The following is a 17939-nucleotide window of genomic DNA, read 5'->3' as shown; positions in this document are numbered from 1 at the left end:
TTGAGCAGCTCCTTGATATGAAGGAATTAGCAAGTGATTATGTTCTGATATACAATGCTGCCCCAAAATGTACGGAATTTTTAATTACAAGCAAGTTGCGGATGAGAGATGCAGTTTTAAAAAGAGCCAAGATGTTTGGTAAAGTACATGGCATAGAGAAAACTATACAGCACATTCTTAAGGACAGGTATGTCAACAAGCAAGTTGACTGCAAAGCAAACTTTCCCTTTCTCTTTGCTTCAAAATTCTGATCTACCTTTAAAGCATACCCAACACATTTTCAATTGATGATAAGCAAATCCAGAGGAGGGCAACAAAGATGGTGAGGGGTCTGGAGACCAAGTCCTATGAGGAAAGGTTGAAGGAGCTGGGTATGTTTAGCCTGAAGAGGAGAAGACTGAGAGGGGATATGATAACCATGTTCAAGTATTTGAGGGGCTGTCATATAGAGGATGGTGCTGAGTTGTTTTCTGTTGCCCAAGAAGGCTGGACCAGAATGAATGGGTTGAAATTAAAGCAAAAGAGTTTCCGTCTAGACATTAGGAAGAATTTTCTAACAGTTAGAGCGGTTCCTCAGTGGAACAGGCTTCCTCAGGAGGTGGTAAGCTCTCCTTCCCTGGAGGTTTTTAAGAAGAGGTTAGATGGCCATCTGTCAGCAATACTGACCTTAGGCAGATGATGAGAGGGAGGACATCTTGGCCATCTTCTGGTCACTAGGGGTGTGAGGGGGGGGGAGGTAGTTGTGAATTTCCTGCATTGTGCAGGGGGTTGGACTTGATGACCCTGGTGGTCCCTTCCAACTCTATGATTCTATACTAGCCAAATTTAGTCTACAAAAACAAGAAACACATTTTAATGATGGGGCTAGTAATTTAGGTGAAAACTGCTGAGAGACATAAAGGATTCTCCATTATTTTAAAAATTACAACTAGAGAAAAAATTCAGGACAGCAGAGTATCATGGGACAGACTATGTGTATTGGACTGGGTATTTTATGACCTTTGCTGCTCATTTAGCCCTTCCCCTCTTACATGAAAAAAGGGTTTGAAATGTTTGATATGACCCAAGGACATCCTGTACCTATCTATTAAACTGCTTTCCTGGGCTGATTTCCCTGTTTACCCTTTGTCTTCTTTGGTTACTTTCAAAGAAAGCGAACAGATATAGCAGCATCCAGCTGGGGATTTTCTCAGCTATGTGGAACTATCTGCATTGCAGAGGAGGCGACCCTAAATAATGACCCAAATGAAAGCACCTCAGATAATATTCATATTAATATCTGTGCCAGTTTGTGCAGCAAGGATAAGAGATAAGCAAAAATGTGGCTCAGCAGTAGAGCAGTTACTTCACATACAGAAGGTCTTATGTTCAATCCGCAGAATTGCCAGTTAAAAGGATCAGATAGTAGATGATATGAAAAAGATCTCCGCCTGAGATCCTGGAGAACTACTGCCAGTCAAAGCAGATAATGCTGACCTTGGTAGTGTTAGCCAAATTGCTCAGTTATGAATGGTAAAAATGGGGAATAGCACATTAATAACTGGCAAGGCATAACTAAGCGGGATATAACCTATATATACCACAGTCCGTCCTGTGACCCCCAAAATAAGGCAGAGGCAATGGATTTTGTTAAAAAGGATTTATATATATATGCACACAAATAAAACAGTTTTTCATAACATACATACAGAACCTAGATAATAAAGGTAGTAAAAGAAGTACGTTCGCCAATGTGGCTGGGTCCCTTTGAAGAGGGGTGATATTCACCTGATCCTGAAGATGGCGACCTGGGTTCTGTGTGGCAAAGACAAGGAAGGAGGGGGCAAGGGGGTTCCCTGACTTGACCAGTAAGGTGGGAGGGGTGCGTGGTCAGGCAGCACTTACCCAAACCAACAGAGTAACAGCAAGTGTGAAAAGGTGAGAGAGATAGCTGATGAGTGTATACTGGTGTCCCCAGATATACCTTTTCTGGGGTGGGGGCTAATTAGATTACCCCCTCATGGTTCCCTGCTTGAACAAAGTCTCAAGTGAAGGGGCCGTTGCCTCCTTTTCCAACACAAAATGGGCATCGCTGATGTCTTGGAGATTGTCTCCATGCCTTGAAGAATGAAGCGGATGAGCCTGCCCTGCAGCAGTGGCGGAGGCTCACTTGGAACTGTTCAGCAGTCAGGTCCCCCCCTTTCTTCTTTCCTCTCCCTTGGGCGTGCCCCACCCTTCTTGGCTGCCACTAGGGAAGGCCTGTAGCTGGGGAAAGAGTCCTTAGTTAAGGAAGTGGCGGCAGCTCTTGGCCTTGCAGTTGCAAGGCAGCTTGCTGCCAGCAACCTCAGTGGGGCCCTTGAGAAGAAATTCTGACGAGGTCCACAAGATGGTGTCATCTTAATAGCACACACTTAATAGAAAATTTGTTTGAGCTGATGGAAGTTGCAAACTGCTTTTATGAAGTAGAAAAATGTTAATTAGTTTGGTCCATTTTCCTCTAAACAGAATTGCTCCTTTTCACATGTATTTTTCCCTCTTATGCTATATTCCCCCCTCTATACGCAATTTGTTTTATGTATGCATTTCTTTATTTCTGACAAAACACCATAGTGGACAGTGTGACTAAGGTGCTGTGGCCTCAGACCAGGAGCTGGCCCTTTAAACCTGGGTTCCACTCTCCAGGGAGTGGAACCCTTGGCCTTGGCCTTTGCACTCTGCTCCCCTCCAAGGCCTTCTCACCATGCTGCCTCTTACACCTCAGTCCCCAGGGCTGCCTGTGCCTGCCTCACCTTCCCTGGGTGAGCCCTGTCACCTTCAGTGCCAAGCGCCATCTTCCCTTGCCCTTCCCAAGGCTTTTCCTGCTGTAGCTGGCACCTGTTGAACACAGCTGAGAGCTGAGAGCAGCTTCACTGATCCCAGCTTTTTCTTTGCTCTCCCAGCCACCTGCAGACTCCTGAGTGTCTCCTGCTATTGTTTGTAGCAGAAGTCAGTCATTAGGGCTGTCAAAAAAAAAAATTCGGTACAGTTCGGATTCGGCTGAATTTGGCCCTTGTGGGTTCGGTACGTGCCGAAGTCCGAACTCCCCCACTTCGGATCCGTTCAATTCGGCAGGAATTCAAAGTTCGGGAAAAAAATTTGGCCGAATAAAGCCATTAAAAACACAATCGCGCCTTTCCGCGGCTCTGGGGGGGCATTTTTGAGCTTAGAGGTCCCAAACTTTCAGCAGAGCTTCAAAGGACGTATATTGAAAGACTCCCCAAGTTTTGTAAAGATTGGGTCAGGGGGGGCTGAGATATGGGCCCTGAAAGGGGTCCCCCCCACCCTTAATGTGCATCTCTCAGCAGAGCTTGCCGCCCATGCACAAAGCTCCCAGCCCCGACAACAGTTTGCAAAGCAACTCAACTTGTAAAACAACACCTTTGCAACAGGGAAAAACCAGAAGACACACAACTGAAACCTCCCCCCTCAAACCAGGGAGCGAGAGACTCGAGGGGGAACACACACCCCAGGCAGAACCGACGAAAGCCCCCTTTGGCTTCCCCCCCACCCACAGAAACTGCTCCCTCCCCACACACACACACTCTGCTTTCCCACACACACACACACATACACAGGAGAAAAATTATAGATTAAAGCCCCCAAAGGGGTCTTACTGTGGCTGTCTTCTGTTCCATCAAGAGGGGCTGAAGAGGACTTGTAATCCAAGATGATTCCAATTAGGCACGGGAGGTTTTCTCTGGAGAAGATGCACAGGATCGCTGATCCATTCATCCCAAAAGGGGAAAGGGGAAAGGGGAAAGGGAAAAGCCCATATCTCGGGACCCCCTGACCCAATGTTCACAAAACTTGGGGGGTATCTTAACAACACTGGTCTGAAACTCCGCTCAAAGTTTGGGATCTGCACCCCCAAAAATGCGCCCCCTGCAGCCATGGAAAGAGAAAAGGGGGGGAGGCGATATTTCTGCCCCACTGAACCCATCTTTACAAAACTTGGGTAGTATCTTAAGAATAATTGACTGAAGCTATGCTAAACGTTTGGGGGCTATATCCCCAAAAAAGCGCCCCCTGCAGCCACATAAATGGAAAAGGGGGGGAGGGAAAAGGGGGAGAGCCCATATCTCGAGACCCCCTGACCCAATGTTTACAAAACTTGGGGGGTATCTTAAGAACACTGGTCTGAAACTCCACTCAAAGTTTGGGATCTGTACCCCCAAAAATGCACCCCCTGCAGCCATGGAAAGAAAAAGGGGGGAGCCCATATCTCGGGACCCCCTGACCCAATGTTTACAAAACTTGGGGGGTATCTTAAGAAGCTTCATCTGAAGCTCCAGTGAAAGTTTTGTGTCTGTACCCCAAAAAATACGCCCCCTGCAGCCACAGAAAGGAGCGAATGTGCACAAGCACCCCCCCCACACACACACACGAGGATTTCGCTCTCTCTCTCTCTCTCCCTGGCCAGGCCGCACATCAGCTGATTCCTCCAGTACTCAATCCTGACTGATTGGCCAGAAGAAGACCCAGCTTGGCCACCGATTGGCCGGGGGAGGAGAATGCTGCTTACTGACGGTTAAGCTGCTTACTGACGGCCGAATTTGCCGAATTTATTCACGAACTCACGAACTCGCTGAATTCGGCCCCCCCGGTTGCCCGCCAGTTTTGAGTTCGGTTCCTCCCGAACTAAAAACCGCCGAATCAGGGGAAATTCGGCTGATTTTCAGTTCAGGCCGAACCGAATTGACAGTCCTATCAGTCATGTACAGTACTGAATGTCTGGAACTTGTGATGGCAGGCCCAGAGTGGGTTGCAACTCTCTTTAAGAAAGCCAGTGTTTCATAGTGGCTAGAGAAATGGACTCAGGTTTGAATCCCCACTCTGCCAAAGAGCTTGCAGGGTGGTCTAGGGCCAGTTACACACTCTCAGCTTAATCTACCTCATAAGGTTATTGCTGTGAGGATAAAACAGAGCAGTAGAGAATGAAGTAAGCTACTTTGGGTACCCTTGGGGGAAAAGCTGAGCATAAATAACAAAAAGGGTCTTAATCGATGATTGAACGTTTAAATAATGCTTTTTTACTTCAACCCCCCTTTTGGTACTATCCCACCCCCACCACCCCCAATGGGTATGCATTTAACTGGAAGTATAGCTCCAGGCTGGGTGAGGAGGAGGGACAAGGATGGCTATGGGCAATTGAGCCCAGTGCTGGCTGTAAGATGGTCAGCTCTCAAGCAGCTTCCTGCAGCCGGCCCCAGAGGTCAGCCCATCATGGGACGGGTGGGGCACGCAGATGTGTGGGCAGCAGGCAGCTTAGATTGAAAGGAGCAGGCTGAAGAGGTACTTGGCAATCAGCAACTGTCTCTCAGCAAAGAGAGGGTCTCATATGCACCCATTGCTAAATCCCCACCACACTTTCATTTTTAACCAGTCTCCTGCACCATCAACCAGACTCCTCATGTTTAGTGGACTCTACACTCCTCTTTTCCTTATTTCAGCTTCCAAACTCTACATGTTGAATTATGGACTGTGTTGTTTGGGTTTCTGTACCCACACCCACACTCAATTTCTACAGTTACTCTGTATACCACATATTGAACAGAACCATTATGGGCTCCTTATTGCTTGGAATCATACATTCATGACCTTAAAAGCAAATTATTTTTGTAGGGTCCTCCCCCCACAATCAATTGTGTTTGATTATTCTGCTCTAAAATAGCCCCATTTGATTATTTATTTCCATTGTTATTCTTTGATTTGTTGTTTATTGCTAGGGAAATGTTTATTTTTGTGGTGCTGGAGGAGAGTTTTACGGATATTGTGGACCAACAAAAGACAAATGAGTGGGTTCCAGATCAAATGAAGTCTGAACTCTCCTAGAAGCTAAAATGACTAAACCAAGGCTGTCATACTTTGGTCACATTATGAGAAGACAAGAGTCACTGGAAAAGTCAATAATGCTAGGAAAAGCTGAAGGCAGAAGGAAAAGAGGAAGACTCACCCGACATAAGATGGATTGACTCTATAAAGGAAGCTACGGCCCTCAGTTTGCAAGACCTGAGCAAGGCTGCTAAGATAGGACATTTTGGAGGTCATTAATTCATAGGGTTACCATAGGTCAGAAGTGACGATGGCATTTCACACACACACACACACACACACACACACACACACACACACACTACACTACACTACACTACACTACACTACACTGGGATATCAATCTAGCTCACAGTCTACTTTTTATTATTTGTAAGATTTTCAGTAATCCCAGATAGTTGTTTTGATGTACTTCTAATCATTGCCACAAGATGGTGCTATATAATATACACATTTAATAGGTATCGGATGAGACACATACTATACTATTATGAAATAGGCTGTTTATTAATTTAAATGTCCACTTTCTGTAAAAACACAATTACTCTTCTTCATGTATTTTGTGTAAAAATATATTGAAAACATCTAAAACATATATAAGACTGTGTGATGAAGTAATTCCATCACAGAAGACTACTATTATTTCTGTTCAAATAAACCATTTATTTTTCTAGTGCTGAGTTCAGAGTTGGGGGCAGCCGCTCCACAGGTTTTGAGCAGAAGTCGGCTGTGCTCCAGCCTGCAGTTTCAAATGGCAAGGTTGAAGGTGGTGGGGCTTGTCATCATGTATGCCCCTGTACAGTATTCAAAAGCGATAACTGCTTTCAAGAGACATAAAAAGTTTATGAAAAGTAAAAATACAAAAGATGATTATTATGATTCACAAAATTGGATGGTTACACCATAATATAGCCAAAATTCTGCAAACGTCAATTACAGTACAAATATCAGCAACATACACCATGCTGCAGTTCTTTCTAAAAATATACGCAATGGAAAAGGCATACAACAAAAACAAAGATCCCATTAAATATTTAGGGATACAAATCCCAAAAAAGAGCAGTGATCTCTTTAGATGGAATTACGAAACAACATGGGCAAAAATAGAAAAAGATCTTGAAAGGTTGTCGAAACTAAATGTTTCATGGATGGGCAGAATAGCCACCATTAAAATGAATGTTCTGCCGAGAATGAACTTTTTGTTCCAGGTAATTCCAATAAACATTAACGATAAAGTTCTCAATCAATGGCAATGGAAAATTAATAGATGTGTATGGGTGGTGGAAAAAACCCATGTCAAATTCAAAATTATGCAAGACGAGAAGACAAGAGGAGGACTAGCACTGTGTTACTGAATCTGCTCTTTGACTGGGGAAATTAGCATGAGCAGCGGCAATAATTTATTTATATAGCGGAATCACCCAATGTATACCAGGGTTGTTTTCAGTGAATCTCAGAATAATGACAGACCAAGGATTTCCAGATTAAAAGTGTTTATATATTCATTCATTCAGTGTTGCAAATACCTACATACCAGAAACTAAGAATAAAAAGGAGGTAGGATTAGAGACGTTTCTCAAGGGAGTGGATGTTGTTGTTTGGGTAATATGTTACAGATCTAGAAGTGGAGATGTCCAAAATCCGTGGCATATAGGTACAAAATAAAATATAGCGGGGGATGGGAGAGGGATGTATCAGAGCCTTGGGCCAGCCAAGTCACCGGAAAGGAGGGGATGTGGAGTTCCGCAAAACTCAACACACACAGTAAAAGGAGGGAGAGGTAGGGCAGAACCTCTCTGCTTTGTCGGGGAGGGCAAAATATACCCATCTCTGGGGTGGGGGGGTTTAGATTCCCCAGATGGCTCCTATTTAAAACAATAGGGATCAAAGACTTCGGCTACAGCGATCAGGCAGAGTGACAATTTGTAAACTAAGCTGGCACCAATGATTTGCATATTTCCGGGATGGCTTGACTCGATCTTCTCATGTTCGACAATACCTCAGGAAGGTGTGAATCTCTACACTCCAGGGATGCGGCAGAGGAGTTCTTCCTAGTTGTTAATGCCGATTGCAGCGGATGTTTTTCTCACAGAATACTGGGGGGGGGAACGGCAGGAGAGGGCGATATGATGCTCTCGCCTCGGTGTTATGGCTTCCCTTTGGATCAGGAGGCAATCAGGATCATGGCTTCCCTTTGGCTGGTTCTGCAGGGGTGACCCGGTCTCTTGTCCTGGACAGCCTAGTAATGCAGCGGAGTGCTAGCCCAGAGCAGCAGGCTATTAATGCTTAGACAGTACAGTGAGCCTCTGAGGTAGTTGCCAAGACCAGGGCAGGAGGTCGGGCAGCGCATGTGGCAACAATTGCCAAACATCAAACTTTATTACTATGCTGCAAGTTTAGTTTGGGTGACAGACTGGATATTAAATCCAGAAGCCAGGAATTCAAAAGTAGAAAATGTGGAGTTAGAATAAGGATTTCATTACTTACTTTGGGTCAAACGGCTGCCAAAAGAGGTGAAGCAGCAACAACATCTGATCAGAGATAGTTTAACAAAAGTGTGGCAGAAGAATAAACAGAGATTATGTCCTAATCCCTCATTATGGATGGCACCCTTTACTGTATACAGGAATAAAAATGAAAAGAGGTGAAACGGTCATATCAGATATCGAGACCTGCTGAACAAAGATGGAAAAATCAAAACCTGGCGAGAGATGGCATAAGAAAATCTCAAATTAAGCTGGCTTGCACATTATCAACTAGTCTCCAGATTTCAAAATGACTGTGTGGTTGCTGGAAAAATAAAAGAAGAAAAGGGATTTGAAAAACTGATAAAAAATTCAAACGAACACCTTCTAGGGAAAATCTATAAACTGCTCCTCAAAAATGATACAGAAACGGAACAAGTAAAAACCTGTGCAATCAAGTGGATACAAAATTTCGGAGAAAATATAGCAGTGAAAGATTGGGAATATCTCTGGCAGAAAGGATTAAAATTCACAGCCTGCCAAAGCATTAAAGAAAACTGGCATAAAATGTTTTTCCAGTGGTATATAACCCCAAATGACATTCAGTATATAGACAAAAAATCATCAGGTTTGTGTTGGAAATGTCATAAAGTCAGAGGAACATTCTACCACTGTTGGTGGACTTGCGGAAAAGTCCAATTTTTTTGGAAAGAAATTAATGCAACCCTTGAAAAAATTCTGAGTAATCATTTTGAATTTGACCCAAAACTTTTTCTTTTAAACATGATACCCAAAACAATAAGTAAACATTTCCATAACATGATTAAATATCTTGTAACGGCAGCCAGAATATTGCTAGCCTCCATGTGGAAGTCGGATGCAGTACCAGATCTATTAACCTGATTGGAAAAACTGGCTGATTATGCGACAATGGCTAAAATGACTGACTAAATCAGCAATAAGACAGCGGAACAGCACCAAAATAGCTGGGAACCTTATTACAGATACATGGCCCAAAATGTTAAATAAAGAGACAAAACGGGGCTCACTGAGAAAAGTCCGCCAGAAATCTTTGTTAATGGCAGTATTAAGAAAGACAGAACTAAGAACGTAAAATAAGACGAAATAAATCAGAAATTAAATATAAGTATTATTGAATGAAAAAGATATAAGATAAGCATAAGTTGGAAAATGGGATTTGATTTTGTTTTAATTGTTCCTCTATCCCTCTCACTTCGAGTAATTTTAATATGTTAAGAATATAACAGTATAACCGAAAAAGAAAAACATCTTGGCTCCCACTCAAAGTCGATAAAAATTGTAGTAGGTAGTAGTAGAAAGGCTTCAGGTATAGAGGGGGGGTGAGGGAGTGGGTGGCAGTTGAAGAGAGCACAGGGTGCATAAAAGAAAAGGGACTTGGCCTGTTCTGAAATGTGTGCATGGTAGTGAAGGCAAGGTTTGGAGGAGAAACTTAACTTAAAGACTGCCTAGGAGTTGGAATATTTATCCCATTTCCTGCCTTAGGGTGTGTGTCTTGTGATACCTTTCAGGGCTCAAACACTGCTATGGCAGAGGATGCTCTGAGGAAATATTAATTTTGATGGGGAATGGGATACACTTTGTGATTAAATCAGGAACGAGGTCAGATTGGAAAACCTGATGGGACAGGTGTCATTGTGCACATTCATTTGAGTGTTCTGAAATGACTGCTAGTGTTTCACAAGCACTGGCGGTTCTTATGGGGGTGGAGTTTGGAATGATCTTATGGATGCAGGAAGCAAGCCCCCAGGCTGAATTACACATTTGTACTTGCCTAACATTGAGATGGTAATTATCTGAATTTATTTTCCCTATAAGAAGCTCATAGGCTCTGGGCTTAATCTAAGATGGAGTCAATCTCTTGCTTTTAGGGACTACAGTTCTTGAGCTCATGTGAGTGGGATTTGGGGTCAACATTACCCCCCTTTGGGTTAGGTTTACTTTTGCCAGTGTCAGCTAAGATTTTATCAGGGCTCTCCAGCCAGAGCAGTGTAGCCTTGTATAGTCACCCTACTTAGTTTTAGTGGGAAGGTTTATACTTATTTTCAGGTGGAATAATCTAAAACTATCCTGGCTGGGAAGAATTTCTGCGATCAAAATGAATGTTTTGCCTAGATTTAACTTTTTGTATCAGATGTTACCAATCGGTGTAGAACACAAGATTCTAGAAAGCTGGCAGAAACAAATTAAGATATTTGTGTGAAATGGGAAAAAACCAAGGATAAGTTCTAAAGTCATGCAAGGCAAGAATAAGAGGGGAGAACTTGTGTTATCCAACCTGCAACTATTACCAGGCAGTCGGTCTGGTTTGGATTACAGAATGGATTAAAAATCTAGATGAGAATATACTAAAAGCGGACCAAGGAGAATGGAGACAAGGGTGTCACTTTTATATTTGGAAAGCCACAAAACAAGAAATAGATAAACACCAAAATGTAATCAAGGACAGTCTTCTAAAGATCTGGCTGAAAAATAAAAAGAGACTGAGTCCATCACCATCTTTGTTAGTGTCCCCAACTGATGCATATTATAGTACTGCAGAAAAGAAGTCAATGGACTTTATAAGATACCATGATATGATCACCAAACAGGGACAAATCAAAACATGGGGGAAGATAAGAGGAGAGAAAAAGAAAATAGGTTGGCTAACCTATAACCAACTGGTCGGCAGGATCCGGCAAGACTGTTTTGGTGAGGGAAAACTCAGAGAAAGAACAGAGTCTGAGAACCTATTAAATAAAGAAAAATACTATGTTAGGTAGGTTGGATGTTACATTCTGTATGCTGTAGGTTATGTATTTGTAAATTGTAAGTTTTAAAATAAAAAAATTAAACTGAAAAAGAGAATGGTACAAAAGTAAGAGCAGGGTCTCTCTCTCTCTCTCAGTCATTTTTCAGGTTATCCTCTACCTCCTCTTCTGAGTAAGTCTCAAGAATGCTGGTGTAAAATCTCCCAGCCTGACTGCTCCTCATCCTATTGTCACATGGCTCATGGAAACTGGTGAGATTATTGCAATCTTATATCATAAAATGTTAGCATTGAGGTGAAATGCTTTAGGATTTATTAGGAGGTGCTAGTTTTCTTGACTGAGGAACTAGTGGAGAATTTATCCTCTTGGCTTGAGGAATCCGAATGAGAAGTTAAAATGAAGGAATGAACCTTGTGGCCTTAATCTTCATTGCTGTATAACTGCAATAAAGAAGTATTTGGGTCATGTCTGGTTCATTTTAAATGGAACTTTGTTTCTTTTGCTCTGAGGATAAAATATCTCTTGTAACTGAAAGTCAACAGTGAGACAACTTTCCCCAGATGTTGTACCTAATTACCTGTAATAACGAGATACTGATGACTCAATAAAAGTCGTGATAACAAAACAAAGCTAGTACCAGAATCTTCCTATTGTAAACTGGCCTCAAACTTCCTATTGTAAACTGGCTTTTTACATATGGTTAGCTGCTATTGCTGGGGAGGAGAAATGACTAAGGCTGATGGAGATCCTCCTCACTAGGGCTGTTTATTCGGAAAAACCAAACCGGACAAATACTGAATAAATTCAAATTTCTGATTCGGCTTTACTGAGTCCACAAAATCCAGGAGTTTGGCAAAGCTGAATTTGCCATTCCTGAATATCTGGCTTTCTGCGGCTCCTGCGGGGGCATTTTTACAGGTAGAGGTCCCAAATTTTTAGGGTAGCTAGAAGGGACTTTCCTTGCAAGAACCCCCAAGTTTGGTAAAGATTGCATCAGGGGGTCCGGAGTTATGGGGACTGGAAGGGGTCGTCCCCATCCTTCTCCATTCAAATGTATTGGCAGACTCTTTAATATGATCTTACCAATGTATCTGAGAAGCTGGGCTTTAAACGGTGGGTGGGAAAGTTTGCCCGGTGCCTTCATAGAGATACAATGTGATACACTTTGTCTCTATGGAGGTGTGGGGTGAACTTGTGTGTGTGTAAAGTGCCAGCCGACTTATGGTGACCCCTTTTGGAGTTTTCATGGAAAGAGACTAACAGAGGTGGTTTTGCCAGTGCCTTCCTCTGCACAGCAACCCTGGTATTCCTTGGTGTTCTCCCATCCAAATACTAACCAGGGCCAACCCTGCTTAGCTTCTGAGATCTGACGAGATCAGGCTAGCCTGGGCCATCCAGGTCAGGGCGGGGTGAACTTACACACCATTTAAAGCCCAGCTTCTCCATTCAGTTGCATTGCAAACATCAAATTAAAGAGTCTGAACACAGCCACTTTGCCAATGCATTTGAATAGAGGAGGATGGAGGAGGCTAACTCCAGACCCCCTAACATCCGGAGGCTAGAATCTTATTAATGGGTGATTTTAATGCTCGGTTGGGGCCAGATGATACCAGTTTAGAAAAGAAATTTAAAAATCAAATACAAGATCCTGAGACTGAATTAAGTTACTATCCTGAATTAAGAATCTTTAAAGATCAAACATCTAATATAGCTGGTCTTTGTCTGGCCAAACTGGCCCTCAAATTTAGTCTTCATGTTCTCAATGGCTCCTGGCCAGGTGACCATCCAGGTGAATTTACATTTGTGGCAGGTTCAAAAGCTAGCACCATCGACTACATTCTAGACTGTACCCGCCTACTGGGGGGGGGGGGTTAAAAGATTTTAAAATCCTTCCGTATTTAGAGGGAGATCATCTTCCTCTATTCTTGCATTTACGTATCCCAACAAAACATATACATCTTATGCCAGGGATTCCAGTAAATTTAACTCCTGGCAATCATACAGAGTGCAGAGCAAGTGTCAGCTAAGGCTTTCTGGCTTTCTGCCTCTGCCCTTCCCCCCCCCCCCCGGCATCTGCACCACAATGGAGACCCGCCTGAGTAATCGCTAGTATGATATCAGGTCCCGCAGAACAATGCCTGGGAGCCCTGGAGATCGTCTAGCTATTGCACGCGTTATATTCTTGTATGCATTTTCTTAAGTAGTTACCGGCAGTTTATTTCCATATTGTCTCCTTGTATCTGAACTATCAAGACAACTCTGCTGCTCCTCGTCCTTTTGTATTGTACCCTGAACATAATCAACCCCATTGTATGTGCCCTATAAATGTACCAGTATTTCCCCATGTCTGTATTCTAGCCTTAAGTTTCTATGACTTGCTGAACTCGCTGGCTTTTTAATAAAACTTTTAAACTCGCGACTACGTCTGGAGTGAAGTTCCCTATGCAAGAAACGCAACGAGGTGCTGAGGTATGACAGTAGGCTAGAATCACTTTTTTATTTTTGTACTAGTTTAGATTTAGAATAGGATGTCCGCACGATCCACTAATCCGTTCCTTGTGGATGAGGAGCTCCACCAGAGTTACTGGCAGGGAGCAACTCCCCTCGATGGAGGGAACCAGGGAGAGACAACTCCAGGATGACGCCCGTCCGAGTTCGCCGATTTCCCCAGGGGGCCGGCGTGGACCTCCTTGCCGACACATGCCGAGCAGGACTGGAGCCAACGGCGTGCTCGGGAGGGTTGACCGACGGCCGGCAACGGACCCAGACCATGGCTGTTTTTATCGAGGACCGCTCACCACCATGTACAGAGAGGGAGAGGAGCGGAGCTGGGAATGGTTTACAATCGACTGCTGGGACGACCCCTCGACCATCCACGTCCTGGGTACCCCAGCCCTTAGTACCAGGGAAGAAGTAGCCTTGCTGCGAGACCAGAACCAAGCTCTGACTCTCCAGAACCGGGACGTCCAGGCGCAGCTGAGAGCTCTACAGAGGGACATGACGGCAGTATTGGGGGTGGTGAGAGATCTCAAACCACCCATCGGCGCAGAGACACCCCCACCCATCCCGCCAAGGTGACCTGCAGCCCGGGACCTGAAGGTGTCTTTCGACGGGTCCGGCGCCCAGCTGTCCCACTTGTCCGGCTTCATGAAAGATCAAGGAGAAACTTTCCTTCTGTGAGCACTTGTCCCATGGTAGTCCCACAAACAGCATCCAGTGACAAAGAGTCTTGGCTCCATGGACTAGCTGCAGGACATCTTTTCGGAGCTCTTAGGCACATACAGCTTAGAGTCTTTGTACCATAAGCCTCTACGTTCAGTTAGAGCAGAGGGGAGGGTTTGCTTAGAGAGTTTGGCTTGGCACGCGGAACGAAGTGAGGTTAAAAAAGAGTCTGTCTGGCGGTGTGGGTTCTGTGGTGGAGGGAGGGGACGTCCCTGAGGAGGGTTGGACGGTTGGATTGTCCAAGTGACTGGGCGCTGACAGAGCTGGCAGAGAAGGCGAGGGGGCTGACTGGTGTGGTTGGGCTTGAAGTGTCCCCCCCTTGTGGGGGTTGCGGTTGTAGCCGGGTTTGAGCTCGGATTTGGACTGCTAGAGTGGGCAGCAAACCCCTTTGAGCAGGAGTGAACAGGGACTCCATGGGGCGTTCAACCTTGGTTGGATATTGGGGAAGTCTGGATAGAGCATCAGCCAGGACATTTTGTTTTCCTGGTACATGTTTCCCGGAACTGAGCAAGGAAGTCCGCCAAGTGAACTTGTTTTGCGGACAGTTTCCGGGCCCCCGTGAGTGCCTCCAGGTTCTTGTGATCGCTCCACACCTCAAAAGGGACTTTAGACCCCTCCAAAAATTGTCTCCACACCGTAAGGGCATGGTGGACGGCAGCCGCTTTCTTTTCCCAGATTGGCCAGTTGAGCTGAGACTGCGCAAATTTCTTAGAGAAGTAAGCGCATGGGTGCAGAAGACCATCCCTCCCCCGCTGTAAAAGTGCCCCCCCATTGCCACGTCTGAGGCGTCAACCTGAACTATAAACATTTGATCAGGATCGGGATGCTTTAACACTGGTTCAGAGGTGAACAGTTGTTTGAGAGTATCAAAGGCAGTTTGGCACTGGGGGGTCCAGTTGATTTTGGCTGAGGGCAAAGTGGCAGTGGTGCCCTTCCCCTTAGTCTTAAGGAGATCTGTGATGGGGAGTGCGATTTGAGCAAAGTTGGGGACGAACCCCCTGTAGAAGTTAGCGAACCCAAGAAATTGCTGAACCTGCTTACGGGTGGAGGGTGGTTCCCAATTGGTCACTGATTGCACCTTGTCAGGATCCATGGTAAGTCCGTGGTGCAAAATTATATAGCCCAGGAAGGTTAACTGTTTTTGGTGAAATTCGCATTTAGACACCTTAGCATAGAGCTGATTGTCTCTGAGGCGTTGCAATACTTCTCTCACCAAGGCAACGTGTTCGTCCATAGTTTTAGAGTAAATAAGAATATCATCCAAATAAACCACCACGCCCCTATACAACAAGTCATGTAGGATCTCATTAATGAATTGCATGAAGACCCCCGGGGCCCCTTTTAATCCAAAAGGCATCACTAAGAATTCATACATGCCAAAGCAACTGGAAAAGGCAGTGAGAGGCACGACGCTCTCTCGAATCCTGATCCTGTAGTAGGCTTCTACCAAGTCAAGTTTTGTAAAAATGCATGCCAAAATGTGAGCACTTGTCCCGTGGTAGTCCCACAAACAGCATCCAGTGACAAGGAGAGAGCTGATTTAATGGAAAAACATTCAGGTATGCAGAGCTTACAGGTACATTGGCACGAATGGCAATTGGGAGGACGGGGTAGGTCTATAAGGGAACGTAGGGAATGTATTAGTCACAACAGGTCAAGGCGGCCCCCCTGCTACTGAGGAGTCGTTTCCACGGGAGATAGTACTGGAACAGGAATTCAGCAGTTAGCAGTTTGGCCTTGAGAGGCACCTGGTAGAATCGAAACTAACAGTCTGAGTCTGACAGGCTGCTTAGAGCTGTGGAAAGCAGGCCTGACACCTTCAGAAGAAGCCCAGGTCCGGTATGTGATCAGCTTGTTGGAAAAGGAGGCGGTGGAATGGGCGGTGACGGCAACGGAGACCAAACCCGGGATCCTGAAGTCTTTGGATGCGTTTATGTCGACCTATGATACCAGGTCCGGCAGACCTCAGGTGCTGAGGTCTGACAGCAAGATGGTCAATCCAGCTTTTTGAGAGGCTTAAAGACTATTTGGAGAGGCAGGACCTCCAATCGATCTGCGAAGCTTTTGTCAACCCCTCATTGGAGCACTCCCCAATGCCTTTATATGAACATTTAGTTTATAATTTAAGGCCTATCTTATTTTATCAACCCAAAAATAGTGGCAAAAAATCAATTATATCTAAGCCGTGGTTCGATAAGGAGTGTTTAGCAGCTAAGAAAGTGTTGGAGGTGGTTTATAGAGTGTTCTTGGAAGCTCCAGAGCCCTTAAAGGAAGATGCATTGAACTCTGTGAGGCTGTATAAGAAGAAATATAAATTCTTGGTTACTCAAAAAAAGAAGAGCTTTGTCAGAGAGCAATGGTCAATATTGATTAAGGCAGCTAAAGATAAGAACTCAGCGCTCTTCTGGCAAATGACCTCAAACTGCTCTAGGCCAGATTACACCCCATTAGACTCTGTTATTTCTCCCAATACATGGATTTCATATTTTCATAGTATGTTCAATGATCCTCACTTTAAGGCCTCCGCTATGGAATTGCCAGTTGGGACTCCAGAATAGCCCCCGGTCACACAGGCTGAAGTTAGATCACATTTAAGACGGCTTAAAAATGGGAAGGCCCCTGGTGAGGATGGAATTCAACCTGAGCTCCTTAAAAAACATGAAGACTGGTGGGCCCCGCTCTTGGCAGCCATGTTTACTTACATCGATTCCACAGGTCATATCCCGTAGGGCTGGGGTAGTGTGGTCGTGATTCCTTTTTATAAGAAAGGGAATAGGAAGGACCCCAGTAATTATAGACCAATAAGTTTACTAAATATCATTGGGAAGGTCTATGCCAGTCACCTGCTGGAAAAGTTTACCGCATGGCTTGACCAGGAAAAGATAATAATACAAGCTCAGGCGGGGTTCAGAGAAGGGAGAGGTACGTTGGAGCACTGAATAATTTTACAACACCTTATAGAGAAATACAGCTCTAAAAGTGCAACATTTCTATATGCCACCTTTGTGGATTTCAGAGCAGCCTTTGATTCAATCCCTAGGACCTGCCTCTGGACCAAATTAGAAGAATCCTCCATAGACAGGAGGCTTCTTTTTCTCATCCAGGCCTTGCACAGGCATACATTTATCAAAATAAGATGCAATAGGAATGGGTGTCTAACAGATCCCATTCCATCAATTAAAGGTGTTAGACAAGGCTGTTTGCTTGCCCCGTCGCTGTTTTCATTCTACATAAATAATATAACAGACTTTTTAAGCTCTGAGGACTTGCACCCTCCTAAAATTGCACAGCATAGTATCCCTCTGCTTCTCTATGCAGATGACATTGTGATCCTGTCTCGAACCCAGGTTGGCATGAAAAGAGCGTTGGGGAGACTGGCCAATTTTTGTAAATCTGAAGCTCTTCATATAAATTATACGAAAACTAAAGTACTTGCCTTTGGGAGCCATAGAAGAAAGAACAACTGGTCAATAGATGGGAATAGCATAGAGCAGGTCAAGTTGTTTAAATATCTAGGTGTAACATTCCAGGCAAATGGCCTCCGAGCAGAGCATCATAGACAGGTGGCGTTAACCGCTGAGAGATCCACCTATAATATATTAAAATTCTTCAG

The sequence above is a fragment of the Euleptes europaea genome, chromosome 10, assembly GCF_029931775.1.
Source record: "Euleptes europaea isolate rEulEur1 chromosome 10, rEulEur1.hap1, whole genome shotgun sequence".
NCBI lineage: Eukaryota > Metazoa > Chordata > Lepidosauria > Squamata > Sphaerodactylidae > Euleptes > Euleptes europaea.
Note: the sequence above shows the minus strand (reverse complement) of the source record.